The sequence below is a fragment of the Chiloscyllium plagiosum genome, unplaced genomic scaffold, assembly GCF_037043375.1.
Source record: "Chiloscyllium plagiosum isolate Xiang-an unplaced genomic scaffold, Cpla_swu_hap1 HiC_scaffold_44, whole genome shotgun sequence".
NCBI classification, from domain to species: Eukaryota; Metazoa; Chordata; class Chondrichthyes; order Orectolobiformes; family Hemiscylliidae; genus Chiloscyllium; species Chiloscyllium plagiosum.
Window position 1 is genome coordinate 6,869,340 of NW_028270182.1, and position 14,816 is coordinate 6,884,155.

Consider the following 14,816-nt stretch of genomic DNA (forward strand, 5'->3'; position numbering starts at 1 on the left):
TCAATTTACTACTAAAGATGGGGGAAGGAAAATATTCTCTAAGACCTGTAAATAAAAGGATAAGGAACAAGGGCAAGAGAAACAGGATGCATGTCAAAGTTGCTTCAGGATGTAAATCATTAACTTTGTTGTCCATTGTGTTCAACAATTTAGAATCGTCTCATTAGTTCCGACGTGGTGACTCCCTCACATATCAATTTGCCAGCAATGAATGCGTAAGGCAATTGTTTTGTAAGTCTTCACTAAAGCTCCAGGTTACTAGAGGTCTGCCAAGTAGTGAGGCCAGGACTTTTCCCGGGGAATCTCTCGTTCTCTGAGAACAATAGGTTCAGGTGAAGACGGTCAAATTTGGCCCAATTTCACTAGGGGGCAGGATTTCCCTCGCTCTCCAGTCTCCGAGGGAGTGAGGAGTCCTGGCCAGGGGCATGTCCCCCTGGGCGTGTGTACGTGAGGGAGCGCGGTCAGGGGTCCCGAGTTCAAATCCCTCTGGGGTGAGGGTTTGGAATCGATGGAATCAATCCGGAGTCGGGAGCTGGCTTCGTTGGCTGTGGGCGGGTGGGTTTTGCGGGGGTGGGGGTGTGGAAGTCTCTATTACTCTTTCCGCTATCATCCCAGAGTGGCCTCATTAATGAAGCAACCCGCCTCATCGCATTCTCCCCGCCAGCAGACATGACCATCTCTCCCAGGAGAGTGGGTACCGGACGCCATCTCCAAAACCCAAGGTCAGCCACCAGAAATCCATAGCTGCCGGCCCACCCAAAACCCCTAGCATTGAACAGTTTGGGTATTATTTGCCCTGACAGAGGGTAAATGCCCTTTTCCCCTTACCCCCACCTGCTTCAGTGATGGAGAGGGGGGCATGGAGCTCCATCCAAGATGGCGGACACCTAGAGTTGACTGGATTAGCCTGGTTACCCCTCGGAATTTCGCATCAGGAACTGTCAGTGTCTTGTTTTCCTTTTAATTTGTTCACAGAGCCACCCATCCCTAATTACCCAGAGGGCAGTTATGAGTCAACCGCACCTTTATTTTAATTAATTCACAGGATGGGCCAGCATTTAGTGCCCTTCCCAGTTGCCCAGAAGGAAGTTAATTGCTGAAGGGGACAATCAGCCGTGGATTCATATCCATCAGATGTTTTTTTAAATTGAATTCAAATTCCACCATCTGGCGTGGCGGGGTTTGAACCCAGGTCCCGCAGAACAGTGCCTGAGTCTCTGGATCATAGATAATATGATGTTGTTAACGTGATAATACCACAAGGCCCCTCCAGTTAAAGACAACAATCTCTCCGTCAATGTCAGTGTCATGAAGGAGCTGGTCATTGTCTTCAGGAAGCAGAGGTGGAGATGGTGTCACCTTCCTGAGAGTGACGATCACCAACTATCTGCCCTGGTCCACCCACGTCAACGCTACGGTCAAGAAAGCCCAGCAATGCCTCGAATTCCTCAGGAGGCTAAGGAAATTCCGCAGGTCCACCAGGACTCTGACCAACTTTTACAGGTGCACCGTAGAGAGCATCCTATCCAGATACATCACAGCTTGGGATGGTAACTGCTCTGCCCTGGACTGTAAGAAACTGCAGAGAGTGGTGAGCACAGCCCAGTCCATCACCAGCCTCCCAACTACTGACTCTGTCTACACTTCCCACTGTCCCAGCCAACATCATCAAAGACCCCGGCTATAATCCCCTCCCACCCCGGTTATAATCCCCCTCCCACCCCGGTTATAGTCCCCCTCCCACCCCGGTTATAATCCCCCTCCCACCCCGGTTATACTCCCCTCCCATCCCGGTTATAATCCCCCTCCCACCCCAGTTATAGTCCCCTCCCACCCCGGTTATAATCCCCCTCCCGCCCCGGTTATAATCCCCTCCCACCCTGGTTATAATCCCGCCCCACACCCCGGTTGTAATCCCCCTCCCACCCCGGTTATATTCCCCCTCCCACCCCGGTTATATTCCCCCTCCCACCCCAGTTATAATCCCCTCCCACCCTGGTTATAATCCCCCTCCCACCCCGGTTATAGTCCCCTCCCACCCTGGTTATAAACCACTCCCACCCCGGTTATAATCCCCTCCAACCCCGGATATAGTCCCCCTCCCACCCTGGTTATAATCCCCCTCCCACCCCAGTTATAATCTCCTCCCACCCTGGTTATAATCCCCCTCCCACCCCGGTTATAGTCCCCTCCCACCCCGGTTATAAACCACTCCCACCCCGGTTATAGTCCCACTCCCACCCCGGTTATAATCCCCTCCCAACCCAGTTATAGTCCCCTCCCATCCCGGTTATAATCCCCTCCCACCCCGGTTATAGTCCCCTCCCACCCTGGTTATAGTCCTCTACCATCCCGGTTATAGTTCCTCCCAGTCCGGCTATAATCCCCTCCCAACCCAGTTATAGTCCCCTCCCATCCCGGTTACAATCCCCCTCCCACCCGGGTTATAGTCCCCTCCCACCCTGGTTATAACCCCCTCCCATCCCGGTTATAATCCCCTCCCATCCCGGTTATATTCCCCCTCCCACCCTGGTTATAGTCCCCCTCCCACCCCGGTTATAACCCCCTCCCACCCCGGTTATAACCCCCTCCCACCCGGTTATAGTCCCCTCCCACCCCGGTTATAGTCCCCCTCCCACCCCGGTTATAGTCCCCCTCCCACCCCGGTTATAGTCCCCTCCCACCCCGGTTATAGTCCCCTCCCACCCCGGTTATAGTCCCCCTCCCACCCCGGTTATAACCCCCTCCCACCCCGGTTATAACCCCCTCCCACCCGGTTATAGTCCCCTCCCACCCTGGTTATAACCCCCTCCCATCCCGGTTATAATCCCCTCCCATCCCGGTTATATTCCCCCTCCCACCCTGGTTATAGTCCCCCTCCCACCCCGGTTATAACCCCCTCCCACCCCGGTTATAACCCCCTCCCACCCGGTTATAGTCCCCTCCCACCCCGGTTATAGTCCCCCTCCCACCCCGGTTATAGTCCCCTCCCACCCCGGTTATAGTCCCCTCCCATCCCGGTTATATTCCCCCTCCCACCCTGGTTATAGTCCCCCTCCCACCCCGGTTATAACCCCCTCCCACCCCGGTTATAACCCCCTCCCACCCGGTTATAGTCCCCTCCCACCCCGGTTATAGTCCCCCTCCCACCCCGGTTATAGTCCCCCTCCCACCCCGGTTATAGTCCCCTCCCACCCCGGTTATAGTCCCCTCCCACCCCGGTTATAGTCCCCCTCCCACCCCGGTTATAACCCCCTCCCACCCCGGTTATAACCCCCTCCCACCCGGTTATAGTCCCCTCCCACCCCGGTTATAGTCCCCCTCCCACCCCGGTTATAGTCCCCTCCCACCCCGGTTATAGTCCCCTCCCACCCCGGTTATAGTCCCCCTCCCACCCCGGTTATAGTCCCCTCCCACCCCGGTTATAGTCCCCTCCCACCCCGGTTATAATCCCCTCCCACCCCGGTTATAGTCCCCTCCCACCCCGGTTATAGTCCCCCTCCCACCCCGGTTATAGTCCCCTCCCACCCCGGTTATAGTCCCCTCCCACCCCGGTTATAGTCCCCTCCCACCCCGGTTATAGTCCCCCTCCCACCCCGGTTATAGTCCCCTCCCACCCCGGTTATAGTCCCCCTCCCACCCCGGTTATAGTCCCCTCCCACCCCGGTTATAGTCCCCTCCCACCCCGGTTATATTCCCCCTCCCACCCCGGTTATAACCCCCTCCCACCCCGGTTATAGTCCCCTCCCACCCCGGTTATAGTCCCCTCCCACCCCGGTTATAGTCCCCTCCCACCCTGGTTATAATCCCCTCCCACCCCGGTTATAGTCCCCTCCCACCCCGGTTATAGTCCCCTCCCATCCCGGTTATAATCCCCCTCCCACCCTGGTTATAGTCCCCTCCCACCCTGGTTATAGTCCCCTCCCACCCCGGTTATAACCCCCTCCCACCCCGGTTATAATCCCCCTCCCACCCCGGTTATAGTCCCCTCCCACCCTGGTTATAGTCCCCTCCCACCCCGGTTATAACCCCCTCCCACCCCGGTTATAGTCCCCCTCCCACCCCGGTTATAACCCCCTCCCACCCCGGTTATAATCCCCCTCCCACCCCGGTTATAGTCCCCTCCCACCCTGGTTATAGTCCCCTCCCACCCCGGTTATAACCCCCTCCCATCCCGGTTATAATCCCCTCCCATCCCGGTTATATTCCCCCTCCCACCCTGGTTATAGTCCCCTCCCACCCCGGTTATAGTCCCCTCCCACCCCGGTTATAGTCCCCTCCCACCCCGGTTATAGTCCCCTCCCACCCCGGTTATAGTCCCCTCCCACCCCGGTTATAGTCCCCCTCCCACCCCGGTTATAGTCCCCTCCCACCCCGGTTATAGTCCCCTCCCACCCCGGTTATAGTCCCCCTCCCACCCCGGTTATAGTCCCCCTCCCACCCCGGTTATAGTCCCCTCCCACCCCGGTTATAGTCCCCTCCCACCCCGGTTATAGTCCCCCTCCCACCCCGGTTATAGTCCCCCTCCCACCCCGGTTATAGTCCCCTCCCACCCCGGTTATAATCCCCTCCCACCCCGGTTATAGTCCCCCTCCCACCCCGGTTATAATCCCCTCCCACCCCGGTTATAATCCCCTCCCACCCCGGTTATAGTCCCCTCCCACCCCGGTTATAATCCCCTCCCACCCCGGTTATAGTCCCCTCCCACCCCGGTTATAGTCTCCTCCCACCCCGGTTATAATCCCCTCCCACCCCGGTTATAATCCCCTCCCACCCCGGTTATAGTCCCCTCCCACCCCGGTTATAATCCCCTCCCACCCCGGTTATAGTCCCCTCCCACCCCGGTTATAATCCCCTCCCACCCCGGTTATAATCCCCTCCCACCCGGTTATAGTCCCCTCCCACCCCGGTTATAATCCCCTCCCACCCCGATTATAGTCCCCCTCCCACCCCGGTTATAATCCCCCTCCCACCCGGTTATAGTCCCCCTCCCACCCCGGTTATAGTCCCCTCCCACCCCGGTTATAATCCCCTCCCACCCCGGTTATAGTCCCCCTCCCACCCCGGTTATAGTCCCCTCCCACCCCGGTTATAGTCCCCTCCCACCCCGGTTATAGTCCCCCTCCCACCCCGGTTATAGTCCCCTCCCACCCCGGTTATAGTCCCCTCCCACCCCGGTTATAGTCCCCCTCCCACCCCGGTTATAGTCCCCTCCCACCCCGGTTATAGTCCCCTCCCACCCCGGTTATAGTCCCCTCCCACCCCGGTTATAATCCCCTCCCACCCCGGTTATAGTCCCCCTCCCACCCCGGTTATAGTCCCCTCCCACCCCGGTTATAATCCCCTCCCACCCCGGTTATAGTCCCCTCCCACCCCGGTTATAATCCCCTCCCACCCCGGTTATAGTCCCCTCCCACCCCGGTTATAATCCCCCCCTCACCCCGGTTATAGTCCCCCTCCCACCCCGGTTATAGTCCCCTCCCACCCCGGTTATAATCCCCTCCCACCCTGGTTATAATCCCCTCCCACCCCGGTTATAGTCCCCCCCTCACCCCGGTTATAGTCCCCCTCCCACCCCGGTTATAGTCCCCTCCCACCCCGGTTATAATCCCCTCCCACCCCGGTTATAATCCCCTCCCACCCCGGTTATAGTCCCCTCCCACCCCGGTTATAATCCCCTCCCACCCCGGTTATAGTCCCCTCCCACCCCGGTTATAATCCCCTCCCACCCCGGTTATAGTCCCCTCCCACCCCGGTTATAATCCCCCCCTCACCCCGGTTATAGTCCCCCCTCCCACCCCGGTTATAGTCCCCTCCCACCCCGGTTATAGTCCCCCTCCCACCCCGGTTATAGTCCCCTCCCACCCCGGTTATAGTCCCCTCCCACCCCGGTTATAATCCCCTCCCACCCCGGTTATAGTCCCCCTCCCACCCGGTTATAGTCCCCTCCCACCCCGGTTATAATCCCCTCCCACCCTGGTTATAATCCCCTCCCACCCTGGTTATAGTCCCCTCCCACCCCGGTTATAATCCCCTCCCACCCGGTTATAGTCCCCCTCCCACCCCGGTTATAGTCCTCTCCCACCCCGGTTATAGTCCTCTCCCACCCCGGTTATAATCCCCTCCCACCCCGGTTATAATCCCCTCCCACCCCGGTTATAATCCCCTCCCACCCCGGTTATAATCCCCTCCCACCCCGGTTATAGTCCCCCTCCCACCCCGGTTATAATCCCCTCCCATCCCGGTTATAGTCCCCTCCCACCCCGGTTATAATCCCCTCCCACCCCGGTTATAGTCCCCCTCCCACCCCGGTTATAATCCCCTCCCATCCCGGTTATAGTCCCCTCCCATCCCGGTTATAGTCCCCTCCCACCCCGGTTATAATCCCCTCCCACCCCGATTATAGTCCCCCTCCCACCCCGGTTATAATCCCCTCCCATCCCGGTTATAATCCCCTCCCACCCCGGTTATAATCCCCTCCCACCCCGGTTATAGTCCCCCTCCCACCCCGGTTATAATCCCCTCCCATCCCGGTTATAATCCCCTCCCACCCCGGTTATAATCCCCTCCCACCCCGGTTATAGTCCCCCTCCCACCCGGTTATAGTCCCCTCCCACCCCGGTTATAATCCCCTCCCACCCCGGTTATAGTCCCCTCCCACCCCGGTTATAGTCCCCTCCCACCCCGGTTATAATCCCCTCCCATCCCGGTTATAATCCCCTCCCACCCCGGTTATAATCCCCTCCCATCCCGGTTATAATCCCCTCCCACCCCGGTTATAATCCCCTCCCACCCCGGTTATAATCCCCTCCCACCCCGGTTATAATCCCCTCCCACCCCGGTTATAGTCCCCTCCCACCCCGGTTATAGTCCTCTCCCACCCGGGTTATAATCCCCTCCCACCCCGGTTATAGTCCCCTCCCACCCCGGTTATAACCCCCTCCCACCCCGGTTATAGTCCCCTCCCACCCCGGTTATAATCCCCTCCCACCCGGTTATAGTCCCCCTCCCACCCCGGTTATAATCCCCTCCCACCCGGTTATAATCCCCTCCCACCCCGGTTATAGTGCCCTCCCACCCCGGTTATAGTCTCCTCCCACCCCGGTTATAGTTTCCTCCCAGTCCGGCTATAATCCCCTCCCACCCCGGTTATAATCCCCTCCCACCCCGGTTATAGTCCCCCTCCCACCCCGGTTATAGTCCCCTCCCACCCTGGTTATAGTCCCCTCCCACCCCGGTTATAACCCCCTCCCATCCCGGTTATAATCCCCTCCCATCCCGGTTATATTCCCCCTCCCACCCTGGTTATAGTCCCCTCCCACCCCGGTTATAGTCCCCTCCCACCCCGGTTATAGTCCCCTCCCACCCCGGTTATAGTCCCCCTCCCACCCCGGTTATAGTCCCCTCCCACCCCGGTTATAGTCCCCTCCCACCCCGGTTATAGTCCCCCTCCCACCCCGGTTATAGTCCCCCTCCCACCCCGGTTATAGTCCCCTCCCACCCCGGTTATAGTCCCCTCCCACCCCGGTTATAGTCCCCCTCCCACCCCGGTTATAGTCCCCCTCCCACCCCGGTTATAGTCCCCTCCCACCCCGGTTATAATCCCCTCCCACCCCGGTTATAGTCCCCTCCCACCCCGGTTATAATCCCCTCCCACCCCGGTTATAATCCCCTCCCACCCCGGTTATAGTCCCCTCCCACCCCGGTTATAATCCCCTCCCACCCCGGTTATAGTCCCCTCCCACCCCGGTTATAGTCTCCTCCCACCCCGGTTATAATCCCCTCCCACCCCGGTTATAATCCCCTCCCACCCCGGTTATAGTCCCCTCCCACCCCGGTTATAATCCCCTCCCACCCCGGTTATAGTCCCCTCCCACCCCGGTTATAATCCCCTCCCACCCCGGTTATAATCCCCTCCCACCCGGTTATAGTCCCCTCCCACCCCGGTTATAATCCCCTCCCACCCCGATTATAGTCCCCCTCCCACCCCGGTTATAATCCCCCTCCCACCCGGTTATAGTCCCCCTCCCACCCCGGTTATAGTCCCCTCCCACCCCGGTTATAATCCCCTCCCACCCCGGTTATAGTCCCCCTCCCACCCCGGTTATAGTCCCCTCCCACCCCGGTTATAGTCCCCTCCCACCCCGGTTATAGTCCCCCTCCCACCCCGGTTATAGTCCCCTCCCACCCCGGTTATAGTCCCCTCCCACCCCGGTTATAGTCCCCCTCCCACCCCGGTTATAGTCCCCTCCCACCCCGGTTATAGTCCCCTCCCACCCCGGTTATAGTCCCCTCCCACCCCGGTTATAATCCCCTCCCACCCCGGTTATAGTCCCCCTCCCACCCCGGTTATAGTCCCCTCCCACCCCGGTTATAATCCCCTCCCACCCCGGTTATAGTCCCCTCCCACCCCGGTTATAATCCCCTCCCACCCCGGTTATAGTCCCCTCCCACCCCGGTTATAATCCCCCCCTCACCCCGGTTATAGTCCCCCTCCCACCCCGGTTATAGTCCCCTCCCACCCCGGTTATAATCCCCTCCCACCCTGGTTATAATCCCCTCCCACCCCGGTTATAGTCCCCCCCTCACCCCGGTTATAGTCCCCCTCCCACCCCGGTTATAGTCCCCTCCCACCCCGGTTATAATCCCCTCCCACCCCGGTTATAATCCCCTCCCACCCCGGTTATAGTCCCCTCCCACCCCGGTTATAATCCCCTCCCACCCCGGTTATAGTCCCCTCCCACCCCGGTTATAATCCCCTCCCACCCCGGTTATAGTCCCCTCCCACCCCGGTTATAATCCCCCCCTCACCCCGGTTATAGTCCCCCTCCCACCCCGGTTATAGTCCCCTCCCACCCCGGTTATAGTCCCCCTCCCACCCCGGTTATAGTCCCCTCCCACCCCGGTTATAGTCCCCTCCCACCCCGGTTATAATCCCCTCCCACCCCGGTTATAGTCCCCCTCCCACCCGGTTATAGTCCCCTCCCACCCCGGTTATAATCCCCTCCCACCCTGGTTATAATCCCCTCCCACCCTGGTTATAGTCCCCTCCCACCCCGGTTATAATCCCCTCCCACCCGGTTATAGTCCCCCTCCCACCCCGGTTATAGTCCTCTCCCACCCCGGTTATAGTCCTCTCCCACCCCGGTTATAATCCCCTCCCACCCCGGTTATAATCCCCTCCCACCCCGGTTATAATCCCCTCCCACCCCGGTTATAATCCCCTCCCACCCCGGTTATAGTCCCCCTCCCACCCCGGTTATAATCCCCTCCCATCCCGGTTATAGTCCCCTCCCACCCCGGTTATAATCCCCTCCCACCCCGGTTATAGTCCCCCTCCCACCCCGGTTATAATCCCCTCCCATCCCGGTTATAGTCCCCTCCCACCCCGGTTATAATCCCCTCCCACCCCGGTTATAGTCCCCCTCCCACCCCGGTTATAATCCCCTCCCATCCCGGTTATAGTCCCCTCCCACCCCGGTTATAATCCCCTCCCACCCCGATTATAGTCCCCCTCCCACCCCGGTTATAATCCCCTCCCATCCCGGTTATAATCCCCTCCCACCCCGGTTATAATCCCCTCCCACCCCGGTTATAGTCCCCCTCCCACCCCGGTTATAATCCCCTCCCATCCCGGTTATAATCCCCTCCCACCCCGGTTATAATCCCCTCCCACCCCGGTTATAGTCCCCCTCCCACCCGGTTATAGTCCCCTCCCACCCCGGTTATAATCCCCTCCCACCCCGGTTATAGTCCCCTCCCACCCCGGTTATAGTCCCCTCCCACCCCGGTTATAATCCCCTCCCATCCCGGTTATAATCCCCTCCCACCCCGGTTATAATCCCCTCCCATCCCGGTTATAATCCCCTCCCACCCCGGTTATAATCCCCTCCCACCCCGGTTATAATCCCCTCCCACCCCGGTTATAATCCCCTCCCACCCCGGTTATAGTCCCCTCCCACCCCGGTTATAGTCCTCTCCCACCCGGGTTATAATCCCCTCCCACCCCGGTTATAGTCCCCTCCCACCCCGGTTATAACCCCCTCCCACCCCGGTTATAGTCCCCTCCCACCCCGGTTATAATCCCCTCCCACCCGGTTATAGTCCCCCTCCCACCCCGGTTATAATCCCCTCCCACCCGGTTATAATCCCCTCCCACCCCGGTTATAGTGCCCTCCCACCCCGGTTATAGTCTCCTCCCACCCCGGTTATAGTTTCCTCCCAGTCCGGCTATAATCCCCTCCCACCCCGGTTATAATCCCCTCCCACCCCGGTTATAGTCCCCTCCCACCCCGGTTATAGTCCCCCTCCCACCCCGGTTATAGTTTCCTCCCACCCCGGTTATAGTTTCCTCCCAGTCCGGCTATAATCCCCTCCCACCCCGGTTATAATCCCCTCCCACCCGGTTATAGTCTCCTCCCACCCCGGTTATAGTTTCCTCCCACCCCGGTTATAGTCCCCTCCCACCCCGGTTATAATCCCCTCCCACCCTGGTTATAGTCCCCTCCCACCCCGGTTATAGTCCCCCTCCCACCCCGGTTATAGTTTCCTCCCACCCCGGTTATAGTTTCCTCCCAGTCCGGCTATAATCCCCTCCCACCCCGGTTATAATCCCCTCCCACCCGGTTATAGTCTCCTCCCACCCCGGTTATAGTTTCCTCCCACCCCGGTTATAGTCCCCTCCCACCCCGGTTATAATCCCCTCCCACCCCGGTTATAGTGCCCTCCCACCCCGGTTATAGTCCCCTCCCACCCCGGTTATAATCCCCTCCCACCCCAGTTATAATCCCCTCCCACCCCGGTTATAGTCCCCTCCCATCCCGGTTATAGTCCCATCCCACCCCGGTTATAACCCCCTCCCACCCCGGTTATAGTTTCCTCCCAGTCCGGCTATAATCCCCTCCCACCCCAGTTATAATCCCCTCCCACCCCGGTTATAATCCCCTCCCACCCCGGTTATAATCGCCCTACCACCCCGGTTATAATCCCCTCCCACCCCGGTTATAGTCCCCTCCCACCCCGGTTATAATCCCCTCCCAACCCGGTAATAATCCTCTCCCTTCCCGGTTATAATCCCCCTCCACCCCGGTTATAATCCCCTCCCATCCTGGTTATAGTCCCCTCCCACCCCGGTTATATACCCTCCCATCCTGGTTATAATTCCCCCTCCCACCTTGGTTATAGTCCCCTCCCATCCCGGTTTTAATCCCCTCCCACCCTGGTTATAATCCCCTCCCATCCCGGTTTTAATCCCCTCCCACCCTGGTTATAGTCCCCTCCCATTCCGGTTATAATCCCCTCCCATCCCGGTTTTAATCCCCTCCCACCTTGGTTATAGTCCCCTCCCATCCCGGTTTTAATCCCCTCCCACCCCGGTTATAATCCCCTCCCATCCCGGTTATAATCCCCTCCCACCCTGGTTATAATCCCCTCCCATCCCGGTTTTAATCCCCTCCCACCCTGGTTATAGTCCCTTCCCATTCCGGTTATAATCCCCTCCCACCCCGGTTATAATCCCCTCCCATCCCGGTTATAATCCCCTCCCACCCCGGTTATAATCCCCTCCCATCCCGGTTTTAATCCCCTCCCATCCTGGTTATAGTCCCTTCCCATTCCGGTTATAATCCCCTCCCACCCCGGTTATAATCCCCTCCCACCCCGGTTATAATCCCTCTCCCACCCCGGTTATAATCCCCTCCCATCCCGGTTATAATCCCCTCCCACCCCGGTTATAATCCCCTCCCACCCCGGTTATAATCCCCTCCCACCCCGGTTATAGTCCCCTCCCACCCCGGTTATAGTCCCCTCCCACCCCGGTTATAGTCCCCTCCCACCCCGGTTATAATCCCCTCCCACCCCGGTTATAATCCCCTCCCATCCCGGTTATAATCCCCTCCCACCCCGGTTATAATCCCCCTCCCACCCCGGTTATAATCCCCTCCCATCCCGGTTATAGTCCCCTCCCACCCTTGTTATAATCCCCTCCCACCCCGGTTATAATCCCTCTCCCACCCCGGTTATAATCCCCTCCCACCCCGGTTATAATCCCCTCCCATCCCGGTTATACTCCCCTCCCACCCCGGTTATAATCCCCTCCCACCCCGGTTATAATCCCCTCCCATCCCGGTTATAATCCCCTCCCACCCCGGTTATAATCCCCTCCCACCCCGGTTATAGTCCCCTCCCACCCCGGTTATAGTCCTCTCCCACCCCGGTTATAATCCCCTCCCACCCGGTTATAGTCCCCCTCCCACCCCGGTTATAATCCCCTCCCACCCGGTTATAGTCCCCCTCCCACCCCGGTTATAATCCCCTCCCACCCGGTTATAGTCCCCCTCCCACCCCGGTTATAGTCTCCTCCCACCCCGGTTATAGTTTCCTCCCAGTCCGGCTATAATCCCCTCCCACCCCGGTTATAATCCCCTCCCACCCGGTTATAGTCCCCCTCCCACCCCGGTTATAATCCCCTCCCACCCCGGTTATAGTGCCCTCCCACCCCGGTTATAGTCCCCTCCCACCCCGGTTATAATCCCCTCCCACCCCAGTTATAATCCCCTCCCACCCCGGTTATAGTCCCCTCCCACCCCGGTTATAATCCCCCTCCCACCCCGGTTATAATCCCCTCCCATCCCGGTTATAGTTTCCTCCCAGTCCGGCTATAATCCCCTCCCACCCCAGTTATAATCCCCTCCCACCCCGGTTATAATCCCCTCCCACCCCGGTTATAATCGCCCTACCACCCCGGTTATAATCCCCTCCCACCCCGGTTATAGTCCCCTCCCACCCCGGTTATAATCCCCTCCCAACCCGGTAATAATCCTCTCCCTTCCCGGTTATAATCCCCCTCCACCCCGGTTATAATCCCCTCCCATCCTGGTTATAGTCCCCTCCCACCCCGGTTATATACCCTCCCATCCTGGTTATAATTCCCCCTCCCACCTTGGTTATAGTCCCCTCCCATCCCGGTTTTAATCCCCTCCCACCCTGGTTATAATCCCCTCCCATCCCGGTTTTAATCCCCTCCCACCCTGGTTATAGTCCCCTCCCATTCCGGTTATAATCCCCTCCCATCCCGGTTTTAATCCCCTCCCACCTTGGTTATAGTCCCCTCCCATCCCGGTTTTAATCCCCTCCCACCCCGGTTATAATCCCCTCCCATCCCGGTTATAATCCCCTCCCACCCTGGTTATAATCCCCTCCCATCCCGGTTTTAATCCCCTCCCACCCTGGTTATAGTCCCTTCCCATTCCGGTTATAATCCCCTCCCACCCCGGTTATAATCCCCTCCCATCCCGGTTATAATCCCCTCCCACCCCGGTTATAATCCCCTCCCATCCCGGTTTTAATCCCCTCCCATCCTGGTTATAGTCCCTTCCCATTCCGGTTATAATCCCCTCCCACCCCGGTTATAATCCCCTCCCACCCCGGTTATAATCCCTCTCCCACCCCGGTTATAATCCCCTCCCATCCCGGTTATAATCCCCTCCCACCCCGGTTATAATCCCCTCCCACCCCGGTTATAATCCCCTCCCACCCCGGTTATAGTCCCCTCCCACCCCGGTTATAGTCCCCTCCCACCCCGGTTATAGTCCCCTCCCACCCCGGTTATAATCCCCTCCCACCCCGGTTATAATCCCCTCCCATCCCGGTTATAATCCCCTCCCACCCCGGTTATAATCCCCCTCCCACCCCGGTTATAATCCCCTCCCATCCCGGTTATAGTCCCCTCCCACCCTTGTTATAATCCCCTCCCACCCCGGTTATAATCCCTCTCCCACCCCGGTTATAATCCCCTCCCACCCCGGTTATAATCCCCTCCCATCCCGGTTATACTCCCCTCCCACCCCGGTTATAATCCCCTCCCACCCCGGTTATAATCCCCTCCCATCCCGGTTATAATCCCCTCCCACCCCGGTTATAATCCCCTCCCACCCCGGTTATAGTCCCCTCCCACCCCGGTTATAGTCCTCTCCCACCCCGGTTATAATCCCCTCCCACCCGGTTATAGTCCCCCTCCCACCCCGGTTATAATCCCCTCCCACCCGGTTATAGTCCCCCTCCCACCCCGGTTATAATCCCCTCCCACCCGGTTATAGTCCCCCTCCCACCCCGGTTATAGTCTCCTCCCACCCCGGTTATAGTTTCCTCCCAGTCCGGCTATAATCCCCTCCCACCCCGGTTATAATCCCCTCCCACCCGGTTATAGTCCCCCTCCCACCCCGGTTATAATCCCCTCCCACCCCGGTTATAGTGCCCTCCCACCCCGGTTATAGTCCCCTCCCACCCCGGTTATAATCCCCTCCCACCCCAGTTATAATCCCCTCCCACCCCGGTTATAGTCCCCTCCCACCCCGGTTATAATCCCCCTCCCACCCCGGTTATAATCCCCTCCCATCCCGGTTATAGTTTCCTCCCAGTCCGGCTATAATCCCCTCCCACCCCAGTTATAATCCCCTCCCACCCCGGTTATAATCCCCTCCCACCCCGGTTATAATCGCACTACCACCCCGGTTATAATCCCCTCCCACCCCGGTTATAGTCCCCTCCCACCCCGGTTATAATCCCCTCCCAACCCGGTAATAATCCTCTCCCTTCCCGGTTATAATCCCCCTCCACCCCGGTTATAATCCCCTCCCACCTTGGTTATAGTCCCCTCCCATCCCGGTTTTAATCCCCTCCCACCCTGGTTATAATCCCCTCCCATCCCGGTTTTAATCCCCTCCCACCCTGGTTATAGTCCCCTCCCATTCCGGTTATAATCCCCTCCCATCCCGGTTTTAATCCCCTCCCACCTTGGTTATAGTCCCCTCCCATCC